The sequence below is a fragment of the Pelodiscus sinensis genome, chromosome 6 (assembly GCF_052426305.1).
Source record: "Pelodiscus sinensis isolate ZL-2025 chromosome 6, ASM5242630v1, whole genome shotgun sequence".
Lineage (NCBI taxonomy): Eukaryota > Metazoa > Chordata > Testudines > Trionychidae > Pelodiscus > Pelodiscus sinensis.
Window position 1 is genome coordinate 68,022,470 of NC_143057.1, and position 14,480 is coordinate 68,036,949.

Sequence of the window (14,480 nt, forward strand, 5' to 3'; positions counted from 1 at the left end):
GGCTTTAGCCCTGCTGTGTAGATGTGCCCTTAATGTGCATTTGTGATAATAGTACTAGAACAGTGGTCTCCAACCTTTTTACACCCAAGATCACTTTTTAAATGACAGACCAAGCCAAGATCTATCGCCCCGCTCCGCCCCTTCCTTGAAGCCCCGCCCTCTCTATTCTCCTCTATCACTTGCTATCCCCAATCCTTATACTGCTGCTTAAAAAAAAAAAATTCTGTAGGAAGAGGTTTTTCCAACATTTGGCCTATCTACACTGGACCAAATGTCAGGGAAAAAAACCCTTCTTTTGGAAGCCCCCTTATTCCTTGTGGAAAGAGGAATATAGGGGTGACCAAAAGAGCCTGTTTGCTCTTCCACTGAAAAAGCGGAAGAACAAACACAACCCTGGATGCAGAAGAGTTTTTCTGAAATATCTCCAGAATCCTGAAAAACTCCTGCAGTCTAGCTGGACCCTTGCTGTGTTGAGACAGGATGTGTAGTCTCTGGGGTGGGAATGAGGGATTTGGGTGTGGGAAGGGTTGAGAGGTGCAAGCTCTGGGAGGAAATCTGGATGCAGGAGGAGGTAGAGAAGGGGACACTGACTCGGGGAGGGGGCTCCAGGCTGGACAGTGTTGGGATACTAACACTAACAGCAAGCTTCCCGGGCTGAGCACAGGGCAGCCGGGCGGGAGCGAAGAGAAGCAGCTTCTCAGCCAGCTGGCCATGGTGCTCAGCCAGGGTGCACCAAGCTCCAAGTGGGCTGGTGCAGAGGAGAAGCTGGCTGGCCAGCTGGCTGTGGCCTTCAGCTTGGAGGAGGCTGAACCACACTCCAGCTGATCAGCAGCTTCTCCTCTGCGCCTACCCACGTGGAGCTTGGTGCACCCTGGCTGAGCACCATGGCCAGCTGGCTGGGAAGCCGCTTCTCTTCGCTCCTGCCCGGCTGCCCTGCACTCAGCCTGGGAAGCTTGCTCCAGCACAGCTGGAGCTAGACGCAGCCTCCCTGGGCTGAGCGCAGGGCAGCCAGGCTGGAGGGAAGAGAAGTGGCTGCCCGGCCAGCTGGCCATGGCACTCAGCCACGGTGCACCAAACTCCACGTGGGCAGGCGCAGAAGAGAAGCCGCCGATCAGCTGGAGCGCAGGGCAGCCTCTTTCAGCTGAAAGCCACAGTCAGCTGGCTGGGGTGTTTCAGCCCTCCCGACCTCCCAGCTCCCACCATTCCTCGCAGCTACTCACCTGTGTTGTTGCTCGGTGAGTAGCTGCTCCTCAAATGAGGAAATATAATGTAAATGTACTGCGCAGGCACGCAGTTCAGAGAGGGCTCAAGAGCTACTCTTAGAGCCCCTGAGATCTACTGGTAGCTCGCGATCTACTGGTTGGTGACCACAGTACTAGAAGATGTAGCAAGGGAGCTGGTTGGAAAATTTTTCTTCCCTCTGAGGGAAATTTTTGATTAAAAGTTAGCTTGAAGTTTTTTTCCATAGAGAATTATTTTTTTAAATTGTAAACCACAGAATTTCAACTGAATATCCAAATCTTCATTTTGGAAATATTTCCATAGGGCATGTTATGTCAGGTATGTATGTCCCCATTCTTCTCTTTTGGGGTAGGCTCCCTGGCCACCCTATATCTCCCCAGTTGTCGAGCTACTGTGGTATATCATTAGAAACTTGGTTAGCCTGGTCCACAGATGTAAATGGGGGCATGAGTCAGGATCAGAATTTTGGGGTTGTGGCCCAAGCCTTTTTAGGTGATCAGTTTTTGAACAAAAAGTAGAAACATATGCAGCAAGCAGACAACACTTGTGACATTTATTTTTATCAAATCTAATTTGCCACTGATAAACAATTTTCATTGAAAATTTTCCATCAGCCCTCCCACTTCCTGATGGCACAGCTAGGAAAGGAACCTAGGACCAAGATTTTCAAATGCTGATAGTGAATCTGGGTGACCAACTTAAGATGCCTGTAAAGAGGCTTAGCTCTCAGAAACTGCTTAAGTATCCTCCTGAAAATTTGGTCCTGCACTTGGAAGAATTCAGTTTTGCTAACTGTCGTCTTGAAAGAATGTATCAAACCTAGGTCATTGGCTATGCTGTCTGTAAAATAAGGCTGCTCCTACATACCCACTTTACCAAGCACTTTTGAGACCGAGGACTATATCACTCATGGACAAATACATAGAAAGAAATCTATATCTCAGGCCTCCTCTTGAACCACTGGTTTACACTCCCCTCCGAGAACCAAGAATAGAGTCCAGTAATCCTGACAGCCAGCATCCTACTACTGTGTAGAAAACGGTGGCGTATGATGCAATTTCTTTGGCTCTGTCTTAAATCTGCTTTAAAAAAAACAGTTAGAAAATTTGATTTACAAAACCATCATTATTAATATTAAAAAGCCAAGCACTAAAATAGGAAATTATAACCTTCATTCTGTCCTTTTGTGGATTTTCATATAATCTAGAATTATAATACTACTTTTTACAGGACTCTTATTTTGAAGTAGAGGGCCAGCTGGCACCATTGTCAGCTGCCTGTGATATTTCTCCAGGTGGCGTTTCACCCATCTGTGGTCAGCCTACCAGAGTCAGCTCCTTTAACCTCGTGTCCATAGCATAAAGTGCATTCTGGCTTTAGCAATAAGATCAGACAGAGAACTAGGAAGATGGCTCCTTTATTCCCCATCTGGCCTGGATGTTTTTCACCAGATACTAAGGCCTGGTCTACACTAGGAATGTCAATGTGTAGACGACTACACGATTAACCGAGAAGCCCAGGGTTCTTGGTTACTCTGTTGACTGCACACATTCCCGCCCCCCCGGCTGACTTTGTATCAGAGGCAACAAGTGGCGGGAGCTGGTGCCCATGAGGTGCTCCGCATGAGCATCGGATCCCATGAAACTGTCTGCTTTCCCCACCCCTGCTATGCTACCTCTGATAGAGAGGCGGCAGCAGCGCAGGGGTGGGATGGAGGCGGGGAGCCAGTACACGCAGAAAGCCAGCGTTCAAGCCGTCTACCTGCATGTATCAGAGCTTATAGAGCTGCCTGCCCCACCGGCACTACTTCCTCCAACAGAGGCATGTGGGGGCACTCAGGAGCTTTTAAGCTGGCTCCACACATGCATGGCTCTACCTGCCTCCACCCTCCCCCTTCCCCCCCATGCTGAGAGAGGCAGTAGCGTGGAATGGGGAGGCAAGGAAGGCTGCTGCAGAGCAACCTCGGTCTGCAGTGGGTATGGGCTTGCTTTGTATCAGAGACAAGAGTGCAGGGCAGTGGGCGTGAGCCAGTCTGCATGGGGAGCCAGTTTAAAAACTGACTCCACAGCAGACCAGTTCCACCTGCCACCCCATGCTGCTGCCTCTGATAGAATACAAATTATTAATGAGTGCTTTTATAGTTACAGTGCCCAAAGTGGAGAGCACCAAACTGATTATGCATTGGACAGGAAAGTAAAGGGGTGAGTGCACTAAAAGGTATGAATAGAATATGATGCTAACACTTTGTATTTCCTGATAAGTGCAGATTGGCAGCTGAACATTAGCTCTTCAGTTCAGCTAACTAGGCCCCGCTCTAGATATATATAGTTAGGAAGAGGTTTAGTCGTATTAAGCCAATTGGCAAAAAGAATTGGAAATTTCTTGTTCAAATTTACTATGTGGTGAAACAACCAGGAACAAAATTTGAAGATAGTCTACAGGTAGACTGTATGGCAACTGGCCATACTCAAAGAAGTATCATATACTTCATACACTTATTATAGAAACCTATTCTACAGTCCCTGACACTCACTGCATTCTGTCTTCCAGGAGAAAACTTAGACACGCTGTTTCACAAAGACTGATTGCCCACTCAGTCATCTGCACATGCATTTAATTTACAAGGGGACAATTGGAAACTTACCTTCCCAATTCAATTTTTTCAAGGACATTTTGTGACACATTGTGGTTTTTATAACTAGAGGGGAAAGATGGAGCAAATATGTTCAGGGAATTCAGAGAGAGAGATAGGGGTTGGTGACTTCCCTATTTACTTATGCATTCTTAGTTGAAATCAGTTAGGAAAATTGACTATGCCATAACAAGAGTGTTTTGTTCAACAGTAGGGCTATGTCTACACTGATGGCTTTTGCCAGCAGAGAATATGCTAATGAAGCACTCATTAGCAACTTCTCGTGGTTCATTTGTATTATCTCTGCCTGAGTCTTTTTGCGCAAGAGGTTTTTGCACAAAAACAAGCAGTGTAGATGGATCTGTTTTGCACTGAAACCCCGTTTTGCACAAGATCCTTATGCCTCAAAAAAGGAGGTATACAGATCTTGCACAAAAGGGTTTTTTTGCGCAAAACGGACCCGTCTACACTGCTAGTTTTTGTGCAAAAACCTCTTTCACAAAAAGCCTCGGGCAGAGATTATGCAAATGAAGCATGAGAAATTGCTAATGAGCATTTCGTTAGCATACTCTCTGCAGGGAAAAGCCAACAGTGTAGACATAGCCTAGGTGTGTGTTTAAAAAAGGGACCCAGTATTAGAATAATGACTTCTTGACTTTTTTCATATCTCCTGCTACAGGGTGGTTCTAATTATACCATGCTAAACTGTTTACTAAGTACAGATAATATATGGATAGTTAGCTTATTGCAATAGACTTAATACTCCACAGTGGAGGAGGTTGTGATGCATCATGGTGAGCTCTTCATAATAGGCAGCTTTTGGAAATGTCATCCTTCAGGACTGATTAATTCTTTATTTTTTACTTATAGCCAAGATCACCTTGTGTCACCTTTTGTGACATATACACTTATTTTAATGATCTAGCATAATAAACTTATCATAGTAGCTTCTCCTGGTATTTCAAAAATAGGTAATGGCATATGGCATTTCTCTCTTTTGGGAGCTGGTGCAGGCAATTATTGGACTAGCTAAAAATAAGATGATAACTCCAGAAGCTCAGCAGGCCCTGGTAACAGAGGAAGGCAGCACATTAGCAACCATCACAATCTACTGGCTCAAGTTGAGTGCACTTCTATATTTTGCTCAAAATCCAGTCTAAGAAAATGCTATTATAGTATAGGACTCTGATAGCAGGAATGGTTTTAAATTATAAGGCCAAAAATGATTGGGAAGAATTTAACCATGTCTCCAGAGAAATAGAGATACTGTTGCTACATAGCATATTAAAAGAACTTCTGGGCCAAGGAAGAATTTTTTTAAAAGACATTATCTTTTAGACATTTCTAAACAGAACAATAAACAATGTCAGAAGGAAATTTCCATCAAGGGGAAAGAGTGACTCAGGAGGGAATCTAATATACAAATACCTCCATCTGGAGGTATGAACATTTAGCTTTGTCTATTATTCTTGGTGGAAATATTCACCCTTCTGTTCTCGCTTTTTCCTATGTGACTTTTTAATATTTTATTACACACTGTGGCGGGGGGCGTATCTATCCCACACTAAGGGGCAGAGAGTAGCCCTGGCCCAGCTGGCTGAAAAGGCCCAGTTGGCTGAGCAGTTATCCTGGGGCTTGGCCATTGAGAACAGCCCAGGGCTCCTGTCCACTGCTGCCACTATGAAGGGTGGAGGAGGGGGGGCGGGGAGAAGGGAAATGCCATGATCCAGGCCGCGTAGAGAGCTTGCTACCCAGCTCTGCCCCTTCCATCCAAGGTCCTGCCCCTTCCAAGGAGTGCGGCGCCGCCTCCCCCGACCTTGCCCAGAGCCCCAGGGATGCTGTCGGCTCCTATGAGGCTTTGTGCGTGGCATCACAAACCCTCCAAAGCCTCCCACCAAGATGCCTTTTTCCACCATCTCCTTCACAGATGCAAGCAACCCGGGATGGAGCAGCAGAGCCATGGCAGGCTTACTTGTGCCCTGTACCATGCTGTAAAGCAGTGGCTCCATGTGCACAGCAGCCTCATATGTCTTCCCATATGTCTAGGAGGCTACTACAATGGCTAAGGGACTCACCACCCATGCCAACATCCACACAAGTTTTGATGTGGGACAAGGTGGCCATCAGGAGGCAATAGATGATATTCCTCCCCTCAGGATGGGGAAAGAGACCTGGCTGCTGCTGGTGGTTGAGGAGGTGAAGACAGAAGCAGGAAGAGGGGCTGTGGCATATTGTGATGGGGTGATAGGCAGGGTCATGGCCATTTGGGTGTACACTCTGGGAATTGAGGAGTGAGCTCCCCACGGCTGCTGGGAGGGTTGGGGAGAATATGGGGGACCACAGACAATGGTGGGCTACTGCAGTAGCAGCCAGTGCTGTGGAAGGGGTTAATGAAATAAAGCAAGGTGGGGCACTGGGTTAGTAGCAGCTTTAAGGATGAGTGGGTCCAGTGAAAAGGAGCTAAAACAAAATGGTACAGGGGAAGCCCAGATACATGGGGCAAGTGGGGCTGGGTGAGGCAGAAGAAACAGAGAACAAACAACAAAAAGGTGGAACTGGGCTGTGAAGGGGAGTACCGGCCATGAGAGGGGCTTGCTCGGTGGGGCAGGTAGCAAATAGTAAAGGGAGTGGTGGTAGTCAGGATAGGAGAGACAGGTAATAAACAGGAGAAAGCAAGTAACAAGCAGCCAAGTGGTGAGGCAGTTAGCAAACTATGTGGGGGAGAGGGGAAGCAGCAAACTGCAAGAATGGGGCCATTCAAAGCATGAAGGGTTACAAACCACAAGGGACCATCTAATCACACAAACCAAACACCCTCCCCCAAAGCTCTGCCTCCAACTCATTCCATCCCCTCTCCCTCCTCACTTGCTCTCTCCCACCCTTACTCACGTTCACCAGGCTGGGACAGGGGGATGTTGTGCAGGAGGTGGCGCAGGATGGGGGGAGAAGTAGAGAGGTTTGGAATGTGGGAGGGGTTTCCAGGCTGAGCCTTGGGTCAGGGGTTGGGAGGGTGAGGAGCGCAGGCGCTCAGAGGGAGTTTGGGTGCAGGAGGGCATCAGGGCTGGGGAAGATGGAAGGGGGCAGCCTCAGAGAAGGAGTTAGCGTGCTGGAGAGAATTCAGGGCTAGAGGTGGGGGTCTGGGTGTGGGGGGAGGTTTGGGGGCAGGAGTTTGGGGTGTGGGTTCTGGGTGGGAATTGAGGTGTGGAAAGAGTCTCAGGGCTGGGGAGTGGGAGGGGGTGAGGAGTGCAGACTAGGGGTGAGCACTTACCTTTGGTGACTCTCAGAAGCAGCTAGTAGTTCCTGTAGTCCCTGGATGAAGGCACAGCCAGGAAAATCTGCATGCTGCCTGTGCCCTCAGGTCCCACCCCCACCGGCCACACATGCCAGTCAGTTCTAGGAACCATGCCAGTAGGAGCCTGTTGAGCTCTACTGTACCACTGGACTTTTAGAGGCCTAAAATCTCCCAATTTTACTTCAGTGGCTTTCAGGAGATTGAGCCTGATTCCAGGAGCCTCATGGCCAGTCCAGGTGTTGGCGATTCTAAGCAGGGCTAGTGGGCAAATAGGAGAAGGCAGCCCACTGGTTCAGTACAAATTGAGGTGGGGGAGTGAGCAAGTCATACCTGCATCCACAAGCAGGTGAAAGATTCTCTGCTGCAACGAGGGGTAAGTGGAGGCCGTCAGGTCAGCAGTCCAGCAGGCATATGGTCTTCCACAGGCAGAGCAGGCATGGGTGGCAGCAGCACTGACTTCTGTCAGAACCAATGGCAAGCTGCACCTCCAGATGTGCAGGGAATGAGGGAGAGGGTTGCAGGAAGACAAAGAAAGGTCTCATGGTTAATTTAGTTGAATGCTGCCCTGGGGAACAGGATTCTACCTATGTCTCTGCTACAAAGGGCTTATGTAATACTGGACAAACCATTTACACAAAGCTCTCCTCAGGTGGTCATGAAGTGGGTGTATCTTCTTTTCTGGGTGCCTGACTTGATGGCCTGAGGATCTGATTTGCAGCAATGCTTAGCTCTCACAAAACCACTGCAACTCAGTTGGAAATGTGCTTTGAACATAAAAAGTACCACACAATGCTAGAGGCCTCAGCTTTTCAAGTGTCCAAAATTAATAGACACTTTTGACAATTTTGCCATAATCGCTGGAGTCTTCAGTTCCTCATGTATAAAACACGAATGAGAAGCCCTGTGAGAAAGAATAGTACTTGATCAAGTCAGGATTGACTGTATCATAATGCAGACACTAAAGTGCTGAATTTAAAGTCAACCATCATTCTGGCATTGCCTACCTCTGAGTGTTTGACTTTGCAACCCTAACACACCTTTTTTGTAATTTTGAAAATTGTGTGTGTATGAAAAATGTGGTTGTTCTGCTTTCGTACAGACTTTGCCACCAGGTGGCAGTCACTCCCTGCAATACTTTAAATAAAAACTCCATTGCAAAGCAAGGAACTCCTTAAATCAATAGATCTGGATGAAAAGAATAGTAACCATTAGAAACAAGTGGGTAAACAAAGAAAGAAACCATTTGCACAATTCCCATCCAAACCATATTTTTGACAAGAAATGGAGGGAGTTTAATTTTTCTTTGGTTTTATGCCATAATCTACAAGTCAATCACCACAAAAAAAAATAAAATAAAATAAAAAAAGCCAGTTCAGCATCTGGCGACTTAATCTCAGAACATAAAACAAATCTTCCCGTCACTGAAAATGCAGTTTGAGCATTCAGACATCACCAAATTTCTCTGATAGCTGTAACTGTGTGCTCTGTAGAACGCTACACCAATGCAGCTTTCCAAAATGAAAAACCAGGGTACACATTATAGGGGGCCCGGGAGGGGGTGGGGAGGAGGCTGAGAACACGTAGGGAATGGTTCTGATGGGTATCTGAAGAGATGAGCATGCAGAAACGAGAAAGAAAAAAGGGTGCCCCTCATCTCCCAGTCCTTCCCAAATCCATAGCTCCAGTGGATTTGATGCTGGAGAGGGCTAAGTCAAGGACTCAGAGAGCCCAGGCAGATTCAGTGGGAGTCCTCATGTGGGGAAAAGATAGTGTGTTGTTGGTGCACAAGGATGCAGATTGCTGATATTCATTCGCTCATCCAGAATATGGCTCCTTCAAATGGGCAGTTGAAAGGGTTTATGAACACTGTACAAGACAGGTTCTGAAAAACACTAGGGTGGAAACTGAAACGGGACATTTCAGTACCCAGAAAGCTTAGTTTTGAGGAACCCATTCCACCATACATAGAAGATACAATATAAAGCAATCTGAAAATTATGTAGCAATTGGTTTATGCAATACACACGATGACTTAACATTGAACCAAACACCATTTTACATCTAGACTGGCATGATTTTCTGCAAATGCTTTTAATGGAAAAGTTTTTCTGTTAAAAGCATTTGTGGAAAAGAGCGTCTAGATTGGCATGGATGCTTTTGCACAAAAGCACTTTTTGCGGAAAAGCGTCCGTGCCAATCTAGACGCGGTTTTACGCAAGAAAGCCCAGATCACCATTTTCATTATTGGGGCTTTTTTGCGCAAAACAATACCACGTTGTTTACATTGGCCCTCTTGCGCAAAAGCATTTGTGCAAGAGGGCTTTTGCCCAAACAGGAGCAGCATAGTATTTCCGCAAGAACACTGACAATCTTACATGAGATCGTCAGTGTTCTTGCGGAAATTCAAGCAGCAAGGATAGACAGCTGGCAAGTATTTCCGCAAAAGCGGATGCTTTTGCGGAAAAACTTGCCAGTCTAGATGCAGCCCATGTATATTTGGCTATTTCCTCAGCACAGTGCACATGTATTTTTAAAATGCACACTTGAAACCACATTGCTATCCATATGTGTCTTAGTTACAATGGTTGTATAAATAAAAGATGTGTTATGAAGCCCTCTGAACTTTCTCCATTTTACATGTAGGACCCAAGTGAGGAGCATGACCTATTCAAGCAGCAAACTTAAAATGTCATGGGATTATTTTAATTAGATGGCTCTTTCTAGAACCTGTTTCATGCTGTTTTGTTTCTGGTATTAAGAATAAAGGTGAGTGAATACCAAAGCTCTGTGAAATGTAATTAAAGTGGGGGACATTTAAGAGGTATGTGCATTCCTTAAAATCTATGTACCAATAATTTCACCTTGTTCTCACCTATTGTTTTCTTCATTGTACAACTCTTCAAACAAGTCATCTAGGTTGGTTAAGTTCTCTGACAGCAAACTTCAAAAGAAAAAAGGAGTTGAGTTGCAGGTTTTTCAGGGCCAAATAGTACAGATCTCTGCAGAATGCAAACCCTTCCTCTATGATAGTGAATTCCTCTTGGACATTCCATATGTTGAATTGGCAGATGAATCTCCGAGTTACACAAGAACAATAGTGGGACTGTATCACAGAACAGTCTTGAGCAGCTCATACATGCAGGTGTTGAATATTTTAGAGAATGCTTTATGATAATTCATGATGAACTGAGACGTTATCTGTATTCATTATAGAATTAGAGTGTTCAATATAAAAATAAAATGATGGCATGTTAAAACTGTGCTGTGCGAGCTATATGTTGCTATTTTAAACAGCAAACATGTTCTAAACAACACAGGCATTTCACACTAGAGATGTTAAATTGAATAGTTGAGTAACCTCATGAATTCTTATTGGTTACTCAACTATTCTATAGTCCCTGGGGGTGGGGCCATCATCCAGTGTGCTCCAGCCTCACTCCCAAGGAACCCCCTGTCACTCCACGCTGCTGCCTCAAATTCAGAGGAAGCAGTGCAGGGTGACAGGCAGATGATTTGCAAGGGGAGCCAGTTTAAAAACCAGCTCCCTTGAGGACTGGCTGCCTGTTATTCTGTGCTGCTGCCTCTGATAGGGGTGGCAGCAGCCCTGCCTGCCAGCCTGCTAAAATATTTACTGGTGGGAGACAGGGAATGCATGAAGTCTATAGCATTAACTATAAGCTTTTGCTTATCAGTTAATTGACTACACTATTACATCCCTATATGACACATGCTTTTATTTGTAGCATCTGTCACAGGAGTGCAACCACCCTGAAGTGAAGAGCCAGACTTTGACAAGTGAGGCAAAGATGATTTAGGCATCCCATGTCTAGATTCAGAAAAAGCAGCCTCTCTCCTTTTTCCTGTGATATGAGTCATCCACTACGCACACAGGAGACCAGAACAATTGTGCAGTAAGTCATAGGACATTCTTTCAATAAGAAAAGCACATTTAAAAGAACAACGTCACTGTGTCTCTGAATGTTTGATTTAATCCAGCACTAACCTTACCTAGTTTTTGTACCCAAGGCATTTTATGTTGAAATGTTGCTAGCACATTAGGGTAAACAAACTGTTATTAATACAACACTTCTTATACATTTGAATTTCAGGGTTAAGGCAACAGAAATTTGCAGGCTCCTCATGTCATGTACCTAACAACTCTACCCATCCCTCATGAGTTTATGTCCCTGGCAAAAGTGCCAGGAACCGTACTAGGGAACTAAACAAAGTTCTCTAAAGGATGCAAATAAATCTGGCTTAGTGGAGAGCAAGAAACTGTTGCAATTTGCTGCATTGATCTATAAATCCTCATTAACTACTACACTGCACTGCTTAATTGGAAAACTCTTCTTAATCAAGATGCCTCCTAGGGAACCAATTTACACCTAATGATACTTGATAGAAAAGACAGCTGCTTAACTGGGATGGTAATTTTGTTTGAGAAACCTTCAGGTGACTTAGTAGTGGTTAGGTCAGGGTGCACATTTCAGACTCATGCTGGTCGGTCTGTCGGCTCTTCTACCAGAAACCTACAAGTGCCTCCTGGTTTGCTCATTGTGCACCACCTTTAGTCAGAGGGTCCACTTCTCTGAGCTCTTCCCAACACGAGTAAGGGACAAATAGCTGGCTTCTACCCTGCCTTATGTGAAGTTTATGGCAGCATTCCCTAATGGGAGAGGATCATTGCAGTTCTTCAGACAACACCTTTCTCTATTTAGTGTTCCCAACTCTCAAAATATTTGGTATTTTTCATAAAGCCCCAGCTCAGAGAGCCATTTGATTATATGAGATTTTTGAGCTTTTTAATTATGTGTCACCCTTACAGTGGCTGATAAAAGCTCTGAAAAAGTGAATCCACAAGACCATTTTTTAATTACACCATATGGTCAGTCTCATGATTTTTGAAGGCTTGAAATTGGCATTTCCTCTAGTGCTTATTACTAAAAAAAGCAGTATCTGTTAACTAGTGGACATCTGTTGTCACTGAGATAAAAGGGCACATCCTATATAAGCCAATTTTACTTTCACATCAAATAACTAATATTCTTCTTCTAGTAGATAACAGATGGTTATTCAGGGTCTGCTGGTTTATTAAACAGAATTGTACAAAAAATACTTCACTGTTTTCCTGCATGACTTTTCCATTTCATTTTACCATGACAAAGAAAGAGTTCCTTTTATTGAATCTCTACTCATTTAAGGCTAGACCATGTTATTAAAGTACAGCCTTGAGTAGGAAAAGCTGTGGAAGTGCAGTGTCTCCCTAGGCAGCGCTACAGCTGTTGTCGCAACTCACCTCTTTGTGTGTGTGTCTTCATCGAGAGCTAGCAATGCAAGACTGGCTGGCGGAGCCATAGTGTGCCTGATCTCAATCATTTGGGGGGAGGCTTGCACCACAGTGAGCTCACAATTGCTAAATCTAAACATCAGAAAAATAGGCAGGCTTAGACCAGCATCATTGTAAAAGTGCATGTGCTCAGGTGCAATCATTATTAAATAGAACACACCATGGCTTGTTCACTAATGTTATTACAGGTTGAACCTATCTAGTCTGGCACCCCTGGGACATGACTGGTGCTTAACCAGATAATTTGCTGAACTATGGGAAGTCAGTACTGTAGCAAGGGGGTCTCTATTTCTATTTCACTGAGGTGAATAAATGGAACAATATTTGCAATGCTGCTTAATCATGTATGACTGTTCTGATAAACCTTAAACAAGCCTGTGCCTATTCGAGGCTTATAAGCTTTCTTCAAAACAAAGTGTTAGTGTTGTTACACATTTTTATTGTATTGGTAAAAGGAAATAAGTAGGTAGAGCATAAAAACCATGCTTACGCTTAGAGGCATTACCAACACTTCTACTGATTACTGGGCTCTTAGAAGATATTTAGGGGTAATTTAGAGCAAACAGAAGAACAAAACACTGGCAACTGTAAACAAAGTTTATGGGACTGCAAGAAACTTAGCAACAAGCATAAGTGCACATCCAGTTAACTAAAATTAAGCTGGACCACAGATGTTACCAGACCAGAGAGTGCCGGACTAGAGAGGTTCAACTCTTACATCACAAGCCAGGTAACATTTATGCACCTAATTAGGTACCCTCAGTGGTTATGTGGTACTTTTTTTAAAGATTTCTTCCTACTTGAATTCTCATTGTTTTTGCTTATATTCAGATTTAAGGAGGGAGCAAATTGCACAGCTATAATAATGTTTCACCCAAAAGAATACAAATACTCTTCAGAGCCCCAAGTATGAGACAGAGTCACATTGTTAGGGGAAAAAACTCCACTACTTACACAAAGCTATGGCATCAGCACTATAATGGCTTGATTACCTGTTGCATTTTGGGAGTTTATACCTGAAGAGTTATCATTACCTTTGTTTTTTCTAAGAAGAGTAATCTAAGTTTTTTGTCCTTCGTCTCAGAAAAGAGGTAAAAGGCCTTATCTGGTTAGGGAGGAATCAGTCTGGCTGTGTCTAGACTGCCAAGTTTTTCTGCAAACGCAGCAGCTTTTGCGGAAAAACTTGCCAGCTGTCTACACTGGCCGCTTGAATTTCCGCAAGAACACTGACTTCCTACTGTCTGAAATCAGTGCTTCTTGCGGAAATACTATGCTGCTCCCATTCGGGCAAAAGTCCTTTTGTGCAAAAGGGCCAGTGTAGACAGCTCAGATTTGTTTTGCGCAAAAAATCCCTAATCGCGAAAATGGTGATCGGGGCTTTTTTGCGGAAAAGCGCATGGATGCTTTTCCACAAAAGCACTTTTTGGGGAAAAGTGTCCGTGCTAATCTAGATGCTCTTTTCTGCAAATGCTTTTAATGGAAAACTTTTCCGTTAAAAGCATTTGTGAAAAATCATGCCAGTCTAGACATAGCCTCTGTGTTCCAGCAATATGTCCCCAAGAAACCTCCTTAAGCACTAGTTACAGCCTGTTATAGTGCATGTAATGACAGTTATTTCATAGGCCCCTGTAGTGATTTTTTGCTCTGTACTCTTCGCCTGCATGTGCATATTTTAAATAAAATAATTAATCTATGCCTCTGATCCTCAAAGGAGACTGACTAATCATGACAACGTCACACACATGAGTCACTTTCGATGACGCATGCATTCAGCATAATTATCTAGCAGGTCTTTAGCATGCATAAAAGAGTGAGTCATATTGCAGAAATGAACACTATATTGTATGAATGGGAGAGGAAATTTAGAGAAATTAGAGCATCAGTTATATAAGTAAACTAATTAGTTGCCTAAACTAATTATTTTGCATATGCAATCTGAGACACAGGTTTCTTCTTAGCTCTGATCA